This window comes from Salvelinus sp. IW2-2015, linkage group LG22 (genome assembly GCF_002910315.2).
Source record: "Salvelinus sp. IW2-2015 linkage group LG22, ASM291031v2, whole genome shotgun sequence".
Taxonomy (NCBI): domain Eukaryota; kingdom Metazoa; phylum Chordata; class Actinopteri; order Salmoniformes; family Salmonidae; genus Salvelinus; species Salvelinus sp. IW2-2015.
In genome coordinates this window covers 22,802,465-22,816,062 of record NC_036862.1, presented here as the reverse complement: position 1 = coordinate 22,816,062, position 13,598 = coordinate 22,802,465, and the positions used below count along the sequence as shown (strand labels likewise).

Genomic DNA, 13,598 nt, shown 5'->3' with positions numbered 1-13,598 from the left:
CTTCACACTGCCTTTTTTCTCAAAGTAAATAGGTGAGGGGAGAAAAGGTTGGAGCTAGCAGAAAGACCGTAAGTAAATGGCGATGGGAGAGAAGAAAAGAATGGGAACTGGGTACAACACTCCTCCCCTGTTCCTACACTTCTCTCTCTATCTCAATCCATTTCCCTCTCACTATCCTTCTCCCTCTCTCTGAGAAGAGGATAAGTGGTGGCTCTGGCCCCTTCAGCTCAGTGGGGTATGGACAGTTGGGCCATGGTGCCAGGGAGGAAGGCAGGGAAGGAAGGCAGGGAGGTGAGGTATTTGCAGCCACCTCCCCTCCAAAGCCAACAGAGCAGCCACATCAGTCCCTCAGCACAGCGATGAGGCCAGGTTGGAAAGCAGAGCAGAGAAAAAGGGAACGGTCAGAATGAGAAGAGAATATCAGGGGAGAGGAGAGCTTAGCAACCAGGGATGGGGGTGGAGCCCACCATGAGGGGAAGCTATGAGCCACACRGAGATGGGATCATTATGGCCTAACTCACTACCTCTGTTAGTGTCTCTGCTCTTCCCTAGAGAGGCTGTTCAAGACTGGCAGGCAGTCACACCTGTTTTTTGGTCATATTTTGAGTCTGGTCGGCAGACAGGTGCTTTGTCTATTATTGATAGTTTGTATATATCGTATATTATGTAGATATACTGTATATAGAATCGTAGGAATGCACACAAAATGTCTGCAACTCCCTTGTTCTTCAGAAGCAACCTTCTTGTAAGCATCCCATACCTATACACCATGTAAAAGGATACATTGACAACCCCTTCTTCAGCCATCCCATACCTATACACCATGTAAAAGGATACAATTTGACAACTCCCTTCTTCAGCCATTCCACTTACCTAGTACAACCATGTAAAAGGATACATTGACAACCCCTTCTTCAGCCATCCCATACCATATACACCATGAAAAGGATACATTGACAACCCCTTCTTCAGCCATCCCATACCTATACACCATGTAAAAGGATACATTGACAAACCCCTTCTTCAGCCATCCCATTCATTATACATGTAAAAGGATACATTGACACAACCCTTCTTCAGCCATCCCACTACTATACTACCATGTAAAAGATACATTGACAACCCCTTCTTCAGCCATCCCATACCTATACCACCATGTAAAAGGATACATTGACAACCCCTTCTTCAGCCATCCCTTACTGTATATAACCATGGAAAGGATACATTGACAACCCCTTCTTCAGCCATCCCTTACTGTATATACCATGTATGTCCGCCAATATTGCACCATCCATCACCACCATGTACAGGTCTACATCATCACAAGTCACTGGGCCAGGGAGAAGGGAAGGYGAGAAGGAGAGCTAGAGAAAGAAARAGAGACAGAGAGATTGAGACCTCACTACTAGACAAGAAACTTGACTGGTCTATCCTACTAGCTGCAGAAACCGAACCGAAWAAAMMCCACTGGGTACAGGTACTAACACTAAGTGATAATAAGTAAACAACAGTTTATACAGTCTACCAGTAATTTGCTCACTTGACAATAAAAAAAACGCTAACCACGACTATTCCTGGTGCATAGTGAATGTTTTTCTGCCATGAAATTTGTTTCATTAAGTGTTAAAAACATTCATAGGTTGTGGATAACGATGAGTTACCCGAATGCAGAGTAAATCACTTTGATAACTGGTGAAACGCCTGACACAGACGGCAATTACAGCAATCCATTAGGCTGCATTTACCACCGATTTACAGTGAAAAGAGGTTCACACATGAAGCTGTAATAAACCTGTCCATTGTCTAAAGTAGACTGCGCCTCAGAGGGGGGGGGAAGCTGGCAGGCTGATTGTACCCAGGAAGTGAAGACATCCCAATAAAACATTTTACAGCCCACATCTATGTTCAAGGTTGTTATGCTACGAGGCCACTGCTGTCTCTTATACACATCTAGATGTGTATAAGAGACAGGATTGTACCCAGGAAGTGAAGACATCCCAATAAAACATTTTACAGCCCACATCTATGTTCAAGGTTGTTATGCTACGAGGCCACTGAGTGCAGTTTTTCTTCCACTGCTTTCTAGAAAAGGACTAATGAAGGCGATTGAAATTAGATACGCTGTTAGAGGGAGCGTGTGTGTGTGTGTGTGTGTGTGTATTCACACTATTAGAAGCTTTGAGAGATACACAGATGCACTGGGTATTCTTATAATACTGGGTAAATCAGGCTACCCTGAAAGGATAGGAGGGGAGAGTTGGGTAGGAGACTCATTTTCTAGTTACCACCTTCAACGTAGCAACTTCATGTTGTCATGTAAATTCTCCAAAGAAAGAACACATCCACAGTGTCTGATAAGACTTATAGGAGTGGACTCTACATTTCCTATTATTCCTCACGTCACTTCTTGGAATTCATTCATTGGGTGACTCAGTCAGAGAAACACAAAAATATGGGGGGAATGAGTGTGTGTGTGTATGTGTGTGTATGTGTGTGTGTGTGTGTATGTGTGTGTGGAGAAGGAGAGAATGTTGTGTTGAATGGCTGTGTCTGTCAGACGGTGAGCGAGTGTGTAATAAAAAGGCATGATTAAATATAAATAGTTATTCTACGGAACGTCACTATTGATGAAGGCATTGGAGTTCCAACTATTCTATTCAGATGGAAAACATGTGCTGCAAGCAGACTCAAGGTCCTCTTCTTAGAAGTTAGAACAAAAATTCCCCCTCTTCTACTTCTCCAGTGCATCGCAGGGCAGAGTGAACTTCATGAACTGTTTTCAATYAGGATGGCAGACAATGTTTCTCTTCCACTCTGATATGGCAGCAAATGATAACGGACAGAACTTTCTCAAAATATTAAGTCTCTCTGAAACATTTCACAGGGAATATAAGTCTTGGGAGAATAAGAGAGGGTTACTGTAAAACTCGACTCATAAAACAGCCTACATCTGTAGTTCCTTGCATTTTCCAGAGGATACAATGAAATGAAGACTGTTTCAATTCCAGACTTTGCCAGTGACTTTTCAGAGATTYGTTTGGGGGTCACTGTTCATTAAATCAGTCCCAGAGTTGAGTTGAGGTTCCTCAAGAAGCTGAGAAGCTACCTGGCAACAACAAMCCATTAAAAGCAGGCTTGGAATGGATTACAAAGAAACACCGAGATTCCCATTCCACTGGTGTGTCTTTGACCATCTAAAAAAGCTTGAGTAGAAAGCTGTAGAGACCACTGCCATTATTTGTCACTCAAAACTCCCCAATGAGGTAAACAGACCTTTCCTACTTTCGTATTGATATTTCTCTAATTTCAAGCACAGGGAAATATATGATATTGAATGGAACGACATTACACTTCAGTGCTCCTGGTAATGTATACCATTATAATCAGGAGGAAATACACATTTCCACTAACCTCAGCCACAATAAAGGATCAGCATACTGATGTATGAAAATATATTATCATCACACTGTACCATACCTCTCCAACCATCCAGCAAAGTGACATTGCTATGTCTGTGAATGTGAATTTCAGAATTTACATATACACTGACAAAAATATCAACGCAATATGTAAAGTGTTGGTCCTATKTTTCATGAGCTGAAATAAAACACCCCAGAAATGTTCCATATGCACAAAAAGCTTATTTCTCTCAAATGTTATGCACAAATATGTTTATATATCTCTGTTAGTGAGCATTTCTCCTTAGCCAAGATAATCCATCCACCTGACAGGTCTGGCATTTCAAGAAGCTGATTAAACAGCATGATCATTACACAGGTTCACCTTGTGCTGGGGACAATAAAAGGCCACTCTAAAATGTGCAGTTTTGTCACACAACACAATGCCACAGGCAATTTTCATGCTGACTGCATGTCCACCAAAGCTGTTGACAGAGAATTGAATGTTCATTTCTCTACCACAAGCTGCCTTCAACATAGTTTTTTGAGAATTTGGCAGTATGTCCAACCGACCTCACAACAGCAAACCTAGTGTAACCACACCAGCCCAGGACCTCCACATCTGGCTTCTTCACCTGCGGGGTGCTGAGAGGGGTTGCTGAGAAGTATTTCTGTCAGTAATAAAGCCCTTGTGGGGAAAAACCCATGATTTGCTGGGCCTGGCTCCCCAGTGGTTGGGCATGGCTGCCAAATGGCTGGGCCTATGCCCTCCAAGGCAAATCCATTGATTAGGGCCAAATTTATTTATTTCAATTGACTGATTTCCTTATATAAACTAACTCAGTAAAATCTTTGAAAATGTTGCATGTTGCGTTTATATTTTTGTTGAATATATCTGATAGAAATCACAGTGTAGCATATTCCTGTTATGCCAGCCAGTGTGTAAAGCTAGTGATACTTCTCATAGAGGGGACAGGGAGAGTGCTACTGTATTCCCTCTCCGCTTTGATTGGTAAAGGAAAACTCCCAGGATGCACTGCGCTCCTTGAGAGTGAAAATACAAGGCATMAGAAGGCGTCCATCATCGCCACACCAACCACTTTTATCTGTTTGGAGTTTCTTTTTTAACTCTCCTGCCTATTAATTTTGAATCGTGGAGATGAGGATTCTCTACTGTTGCCTCGTCAAATTAGGACACTTTCCATGGATAATGATAATGATCATGCTATTGGACAGATTTTCATTTTCAACCAAAATCCTATAGTCATTGGCATGCCTTGGCAAGACAGCACAAACAGATCTGGAACCAGGCTAGTCACAGTATAAAACAGCAACATGACTCACATGCAAGGGAAAAAACGGCAACTTACCTACGCATCAAATTGGTCTTTGTTCCCCAATGAACATTGGTTGTATTACAATGTTAGAAAAGTGGAAAATTGCCATCCATTGATATCTGCTAGTGGTGTGAAGCCAATTACCGTATAATTGAAGCGCAACAGGCAGATAATGAAAGAGGCTCAATGCTACAATTCATTTGGATAATAAAAAGSCTATAATATTGAATCCCTGATGTGAGGACACAATAGCAGTCACTCAGCGAATAGAAACAGTACTTATCAGGGCATTTCTATAACAATGATGTTGATGTTTGGATGAACATTCAGTAAAAATTAAGGGGGGGTGTGGTTGGCTTAACACCAACTTAGAAAATTTGTTTGGAGGGGATGGGGTTGGAGCACTGAGCCTSTCCAAACTGGCGACTAGTATTTATATAATGAACAAGTTGATTTCCATTCCCATTGTCCTTTCCAGCATGGTTCCAACAACTGTTGTGGTGTTGTATCCAGGCCAGCACAGTGTAGTACAGCTTACCTTGGCTTATCTAAGTAGTGTTAGAACGAAGGGTACTAGAGGTACTCACCTTTTCACCCAGAGCCTTGAGGCTGTCCAGGAACCTCGGCCAGAAGTCTTTGAAGAGCAGCCGGTCGATCTTTTTCAGACTGCCCTTGGTGCCGGCACCCACACTCACATACAGCTTGGTCACCGGTATCAGACTCTTGGAGGGGAAGAGGTCAGAGAGGAATAAGATACGCRGATGAGAGCGAGAGAGCGAGAGGGATAGGGGGAAGGAATGGGGAGACAGGGAGAGAAAGAGAAGGGGGATAGAGAGAGATCTGAGTGAGAGAGATCACAGTGAGAGAGCGAGAGAGAAATCAGTGTTCGGACACAGCAGGCGAGAAACATTTTGGTTTGCGCCGCCTCGCTCTTCCTCTCTTCCTTGAGTTTGGCAGTATGCCAAGACTAGGAAGAAACTTTGAGTGAAACCAGGCTCTAAGGGGTGACCAGTCCTCTTCTGGCTGTGCCAGGTGGAGATAAGAGTACATGGCCATTAAGGCCAGATTGTTCTTTAAGATGTTCAAACGTTCATAGATGACCAGCAGGGTCAAATAATAATCACAGTGGTTATATAAGGTGCAACAGGGTAACACCTCAGGAGTAAATGTCAGTTGGCTTTTCATAGCCAAACATTCCAAGGTAGAAACAGCAGGTCCAGGACAAGGCAGAACAGCAGAAACTGGAACAGCAGCACAACAAGGTAGCATGTCCGGTGAGCAGGTCAGTGGCCCCATCGAAAGTTACTCCCGGACAGGGCTGAGTATAGCCCACCCACCGTACGTGCCCGAGGACAGAAAGGATGTGAGAGCGCGAGCAAGCCAGTGACTCAGTCCCCGTAATAGGGTCAGAGGTAGAGAATTGCAGTGGAGAGAGGGGAGCCGGCCAGGCAGAGACAGCAAGGGTGGTTCGTCACTCCAGTGCCTTGCCGTTCACCTTCGCACCCCTGGGCAAGACTATACTCAATCATAGGACCTACAGAAGAGATGAGTCTTCAGTAAGGACTTAAAGGTTTAGACCGAGTCTACATCTCACATGGACTGGCAAACCATTCCATACATATTTTACTCTACAGGAGAAAGCCCTGCCTCCAGCTGTTTGCTTAGAAATTCTAGGAACAATAAGGAGGCCTGCGTCTTGTGACTGTAGTGTGCGTGTAGGCATGTATGGAAAGACCAAAAGCATGGATTAGCTTTACTGCATAAGTCTTGGACAAAAAGTTTCAGATGTTTGCAATGTTACGAAGATGGAAAAAGGCTACTCTTGAAATATTTTTGATATGTTCCTCAAAAGAGAGATCAGGGTCCAGAGTAACAACAAGGTTCTTCACAGTTTTATCTGAAACTACTGTACATTCATCGAGATTCCGAATGACATCACCAAGAGGTAGTATATATAGTGAAAACAATGGAACCTTGAGGATCACCAAAATGTATCATTGATTTGTCAGAGGACAAACCATCCACAGAGACGAACTGATATCTTTCCGACAGATAAGATCTAAACCAGGCAAGAACTTGACCKCGTAGACCAGGCTTGGACAATTATTTTCCWTGGAGGGCCACATTAGAATATATTTTTGCCATCGCGGGCCAGAATTAAATTACAGGATTATATATCATGTGTATGACTGTGTTGACAGATATATCTACTGTAAATCACGTCCAGATATGCTAATTATTTTACTTTTTTAACATGCACAGAAATAATGTTCCCTCCATGTTCTCCTTTTGATAGGTATTTTCATTATTAAACATGCAATGAACTCAGATGGAAAAGTACACTTTGCATTCAGCACCACGGACAGAACTCTTGTTAACGGGTATGCACAAAAACACAAGAAAAAGAGAGAGCTGAACATTACATTAAAAACTATCAGTGTGAGGAGTGAAGTCTCTAATGGGCATTGACTAGAGCAGTGAAGTCAGGTATCGTTTCTAACGTCGCTATGTGCAAGATTGCTGAGAGGTGAGAGTCAGTAAGAGATGATTTGTTCTTTGACTTGTTTTATTTTTCTATCACTGAAAATGTCTGTTCACATACATTGGTTGACCCAAACAGTACAAACATCTTCTGAGCATGACTCCTAATCTTAGGAAAGTTTTGTTCATCGAGAGATGCATAGAACATCGTCAGTGACATTGTTTTGAATAGTTCTCCATCACTGCATCAGACTGAAGACCGATACGCTCAAGTTGCAGCTCAGTGGGAGCGTCATCCACAATGAAGGTGAAAAGAGAGGAAACCAACAGCATGTCATTTTCCAACACTTTGAAATACTCAAAACAATGGGAGAAAAAAAAAATCACTGTTCAAAGTACGCAGCAGCGTTTACTTCTCCCGCTGGTCATCTGCTAGGGAACAGACTAGTAGTATCGGAAGGTGGGTGAGATTGTTGGCTTCTACTTGGCGGGTCAGGAGGAGTCATTTTTCCTTCAAGGCTTTGACAAGGCTGTACATCTGATGTGCAAAAAGGCTCTTGCCTTGTAGTTTGGAATTCAGTTCATTCATGACGGCCATGATGCCATGACCTGTCCTGATTTGTCATAGACGCGAGCTAAAAAACTTTAATGAGCAAGCCTTCCTTCATGAATTGGCCTCTGTAAAATGGTATAGAATCAACTTGATCCCCTCTCGAAGACGCTTGGACCTTCTTTTTTGATATTTTCAGTGGTATTGTTAACAAACACGCCCAAATGAAGGAAATGAGAATTAAAAAACAGGTTCAGCCCCCGTGACCTTGCAGAGTTACTCCACCTCAAGAATTGCATTTGGTGAAAGGCTCGGCACACGCATACTCAGGCTGACTGGCTCTCATTCAGGCAAATTAGAAATAAGCACTCAGGCTATCCAGAAGGCCAAAGTTAGTTACTTTAAGGAGCAGTTCTCTCTCTGTGGGTCTAACACCAAGAAATTCTGGAAAACAGTTAAAAACCTGGAGAATAAACCCTCCTCCTCACAGCTGCCCATGTCCCTTAAAGTTGATGATGTGGTTGTTACTGACAATAAGCACATGGCTGAGCTCTTTAAAATCACCACTTCATTAAGTCAGGATTCCTATTTGACTCAGCCATGCCCCCTTGCCCGTCCAACATTTCCTCATCTCCCACCCCTTTTAATGCGACTATCCCCGATGCTTCTCCCTCTTTTCCCCTGCTCTGCTATAAAGTTTCTCCCTGTAGGCAGTCACTGAGTCCGAGGTGCTAGAGGAACTCCTGAAACTTGACCCCAAAAAAACATCTGGGTCAGAAGGTTTAGACCTTTTCTTCTTTTAAGGTTGTTGCTCCTATAGTCGCCAAGCCTATCTCCGACCTTTTTAACCTGTCTCTCCTTTCTGGGGAGGTTCCCATTGCTTGGAAGGCAGCCACGGTTCATTCTTTATTTAAAGGGGGAGATCAAGCTGATCCTAACTGTTACAGGCCTATTTCTATTTTGTCCTGTTTATCAAAGTGTTGGAAAAACTTGTCAATAATCAACTGACTGGCTTTCTTGATGTCTATAGTATTCTCTCTGGTATGCAATCTGGTTTCTGCTCAGGTTATGGATGTGTCACTGCAACCTTAAAGGTCCTCAATGATGTCACCATTGCCCTTGATTCTAAGCAATGTTGTGCTTCAATTTTTATTGACTTGGCCAAAGCTTTTGATATGGTAGATCATTCCATTCTTGTGGGCCGGCTAAGGAATATTGGTGTCTGAGGGGTCTTTGACCTGGTTTGCTAACAACCTCTCTCAAAGAGTGCAGTGTATGAAGTCAGAAAATCTGCTGGCTCAGCCACTGCCTGTCACCAAGGGAGTACCTCAAGGCTCGATCCTAGGCCCCACGCTCTTCTCAATTTGCATCAACAACATAGCTCAGGCAGTAGGAAGCTAAGAATAAATATTTCGATGTCCACTCTTGCTGGAACAGCCAACATTCATTGTCTACTTTCCTTTTCTTTGAAAAACTAATTTTTGCGCAATTTGTGATGTGACGTGCGTGTCAGCCTGTCAGTCACTGTCTGTCCTCGTGCAGTTGTAATTTATAAGTGCCTTCAAAATAAAATGTCCCACAAGCGGTGGGAGTTAAACCATTACACAAAGGCGAGTATTCATTGGGCTATTAATTTGAATAACAAATACGTTATTTCAATTTTAATATTGCAAATTCTTTGTGAGTTGAGCATGATTCCGCGGGCCATATTGAATCAGGTCGCGGGCCGCATACGGGCCGGCCTTTGCCCAGGCCTGGCGTAGACCAATTACAGTTTCCAATCTCTTCAAAATAATATGGTGATCGATAGTGTAGAAAGCGGCACTACAGTCTAGGAGCACAAGGATAGATGCCGAGCCTTGGTCTGAAGCCATTAAAAGGTCATTTACGGCCTCCCGGGTGGCGCAGTGGTCTAGGGCACTGCAGCGCTAGCTGTGCCACCAGAGTCTCTGGGTTCGCGCCCAGGCTCTGTCGCAGCCGGCCGCGACCGGGAGGTCCGTGGGGCAACGCACAATTGGCCTAGCGTTGTCCGGGTTAGGGAGGGTTTGGCCGGTAGGGATATCCTTGTCTCATCGCGCTCCAGCGACTCCTGTGGCGGGCCGGGCGCAGTNCATCGCGGGCCAGAATTAAATTACAGGATTATATATCATGTGTATGACTGTGTTGACAGATATATCTACTGTAAATCACGTCCAGATATGCTAATGATTTTACTTTAACATGCACAGAAATAATGTTCCCTCCATGTTCTCCTTTTGATAGGTATTTTCATTATTAAACATGCAATGAACTCAGATGGAAAAGTACGGGCTCGGTCTCTCCCGAGCCCGTACGGGAGTTGTAGCGATGAGACAAGATAGTAATTACTAGCGATTGGATACCACGAAAATTGGGGAGAAAAGGGGGGTAAAATAAAAAAATAAAAGGTAATTTACCACCTTCACCGAGTATCAGTTCTATGATGGGGTCTAAAACCAGACTGGAGGGTTTTGTATACATKATTTGTCCTCAGGAAGGCAGTGAGTTGCTGAGCAACAGCTTTTTCAATATATATTTTTTTAAAGGAATGGTAGTTTTTAAAATTGTCCGGGTCAAGGTTTGGCTTTTTCAATAGAGGCTTTATTACTTCCCCTTTTAGTGAGTTTGGTACACATCCGGAGGATAGGGAGCCGTTTATTATGTTCAACATAAGAGAGCCAAGCAAAGGAAGTAGTTCTTTCAGCAGTGATTGAAAACACTGCTGTACACTGATGTCTCTGCCATTTCAGGAGTGAGTGAGTGAGTAAGAGAGAGTGAGAATAAGAAGGATATAAAAAAAGGAGAGAGCGCACCGTCGTTACTAGTATTCAGGTTTCTTTTGAGAGGGGAGGCTTGATTGCAATTGGCAGTAAACTGCCAGTACAGCMGCAGGAGGAGGATGTAGCTACATGAGAAACAAAGGAAACAGACAATGTCAAAGAGGTTTGGTAGAGGTTGTAACCACACAAACAACACTTCACTCCAATAAATATCCCACAGTACAACCATAGTAATTACCCAGAGAGGCAAGGACACAGGCAATGACAGAGTTCAATTAGCCAAATAAGCAACTGTTGGAAGGATTTTGCACACACACAAACACCTCCCCTAAGTGAACACTTGCGGTTTCCAATCAAAGTCATGTCTGCGCATCTGGCTCGATAAATTCAGACAGCTTGTCCGTGGCTGTGGGTATTGTCGTGTGGTGCTTGAGGATGATTGATGGAAGCCGTCCCCCCCATCACCTACTCTGACAGACCAGGGAGCAGGGACTATACTGTAAGTCAGGTCTCTGACAGACAAGGCAGGGCCACAACTATTGACACGATAGGATGACAGACAACGCAGGGCCACAGCCAATGACACTATTTATTTATATATTTTTTATTTACACCGCCACAGCCCCACCATTTCTCCTTCACCCAAATCCAGATAGCTGATGTTCTGAAAAGCTGCAAAATTCTGGACCCTACAAATCAGCCGGCTATACAATCTGGACCCTCTCTTTCTAAAATTATCTGCCGAAATTGTTGCAACCCTTATTACTGCCTGTTCAACCTCTCTTTCGTATTGTCTGAGTTCCCAAAGATTGGAAAGCTGCCACGGTCATCCCCTCTTCAAAGGGGTGACACTAGACCCAAACTGCTACAGACCTATATCTATCCTACCCTATCTTTCTAAGGTCTTCGAAAGCCAAGTTAACAAACAGATTACCGCCATTTCGAATCCCACCGTACCTTCCTCCGCTATGCAATCTGGTTTCAGAGCTGGTCATGGGTGCACCTCAGCCATGCTCAAGGTCCTAAACGACATCATAACGCCATCGATAAGAGACATTACTGCGCAGCCGTATTCATCGATCTGGCAAGGCTTTCGATCTGTCAATCACAGCATTCTTATTGGCAGACTCGCGACAGCCTTGGTTTCTAAATGATTGCCTCGCCTGGTTCACCAACTACTTCTTGATAGAGTTCAGTGTGTCAAATGGAGGCCTGTTGTCCGGACCTCTGGCAGTCTCTATGGGAGTGACAGGGTTCAACCCTCGGGCCGACTCTCTTCTCTGTATAACATCAAATGATGTTGCTCTTGCTGCTGGTGATTCTCTGATACCTCTACGCAGACGACACCATTCTGTATACTTCTGGCCCCTCTTTGGACACTGTGTTACATAACCTCCAGAAAGCTTTAATGCATAATCTCTTCCGTGGCCTCCAACTGCTCTTAAACGCAAGTAAAACTAAATCCATGCTATTCAACCGATCACTCCGCACCTGCCTGCCGTCCAGCATCACTACTCTGACGGCTTTGACTTAGAATATGTGGACAATTACAAAGACCTAGGTGTCTGTTAGACTGTAAACTCTCCTTTCCAGACTCACATTAAGCATCTCCAATCCAATTAAATCTAGAATCGGCTTCCTATATCGCACAAAGCATCCTTCACTCATGCTGCCAAACATACCTCGTAAAACTGACCATCCTACCGATCTCGACTTCGGTGATGTCATCTATAAAAAGCCTCCAAGAACTCTACTCAACAAACTGGATGAGTCTATCACAGTGCCATCCGTTTGTCCCAAAGCCATACACTACCCACCATTGCGACTGTATCTCGTTGTGTGCCCTCGCTTCATATCCATCGCCATACCACTGGCTACAGGTTATCTGCAAGTCTCGGCTAGGTAAAGCCCCACCTTATCTCAGCTCATCTTCACCATAGCAGCAACCCACTCGTAGCACGCGCTCTCAGCAGGTATATCTCACTGGTCACCCCAAAAGCCAATTCCTCCTATGGTCGTCTCTCCTTCAGTTCTCTGCTGCCAATGACTGGAACGAACTGCAAAAATTCTCTGAAGCTGCAAACACTTATTCCCTCACTAGCTTTAAGACCAGCTGTCAGAGCAGCTCACAGATTACTGCACCTGTACATAGCCCATCTATAATTTAGCCCAAACACTACTCTTCCTACTGTATTTATTTATTTATTTTGGCTCCTTTGCACCCCATTATTTCTACTTTGCACATTCTTCCACTGCAATATACCCTTCCAGTGTTTTACTTGCTATATTGTATTTACCTCGCCACCATGGCCTTTTTTTGCCTTTACCCTCCTTATCTCACCTCATTTGCTCACATTGTATATAGATTTATTTTTCTACTGTATTATTGACTGTATGTTTGTTTATCCATGTGTAACTCTGTGTGTATGTGTCAAATTACTATGCTTTATCTTGGCCAGGTCCAGTTGCAAATGAGAACTTGTTCTCAACTACAACTGGTTAAAATAAGGTAAATAAAAAATATATAAATAAATAGTGTCATTGGCTGTGGCCCTGCGTTGTCTGTCATCCTATCGTGTCAATAGTTGTGGCCTGCCTGTCTGTCAGAGACCTGACTTACAGTATAGTCCCTGCGTCTGTCAGAGTAGGTGATGGGGGGGACGGCTTCCATCAATCATCCTCAAGCACCACAGACAATACCCACAGCCACGGACAAGCTGTCTGAATTTATCGAGCACGATGCGCAGACATGACTTTGATTGGAAACCGCAAGTGTTCACTTAGGGGAGGTGTTTGTGTGTGTGCAAATCTTCCAACAGTTGCTTTATTTGGCTAATTGAACTCTGTCATTGCCTGTGTCCTTGCCTCTCTGGGTAATTACTATGGTTGTACTGTGGGATATTTATTGGAGTGAAAGTGTTGTTTGTGTGGTTACACCTCTACCAAACCTCTTTGACATTGTCTGTTTCTTTGTTTCTCATGTAGCTACATCCTCCTCCTGCGCTGTACTGGCAGTTTACTGCAATTGCCAATG

General features: G+C 43.7%; 1 long non-coding RNA gene across 1 annotated transcript in view; it reads right to left on the bottom strand.

The window, feature by feature from the left end:
• The window catches only part of LOC111949836 (uncharacterized), a 59,308-nt gene that overhangs the window by 26,634 nt on the left and 19,076 nt on the right, over positions 1 to 13,598 (bottom strand). Inside the window, exon 3 of the long non-coding RNA XR_002875396.2 lies at positions 5,323 to 5,457. This is a non-coding gene — a long non-coding RNA (uncharacterized lncRNA). The remainder of the gene's footprint in view (positions 1 to 5,322; positions 5,458 to 13,598) is intronic.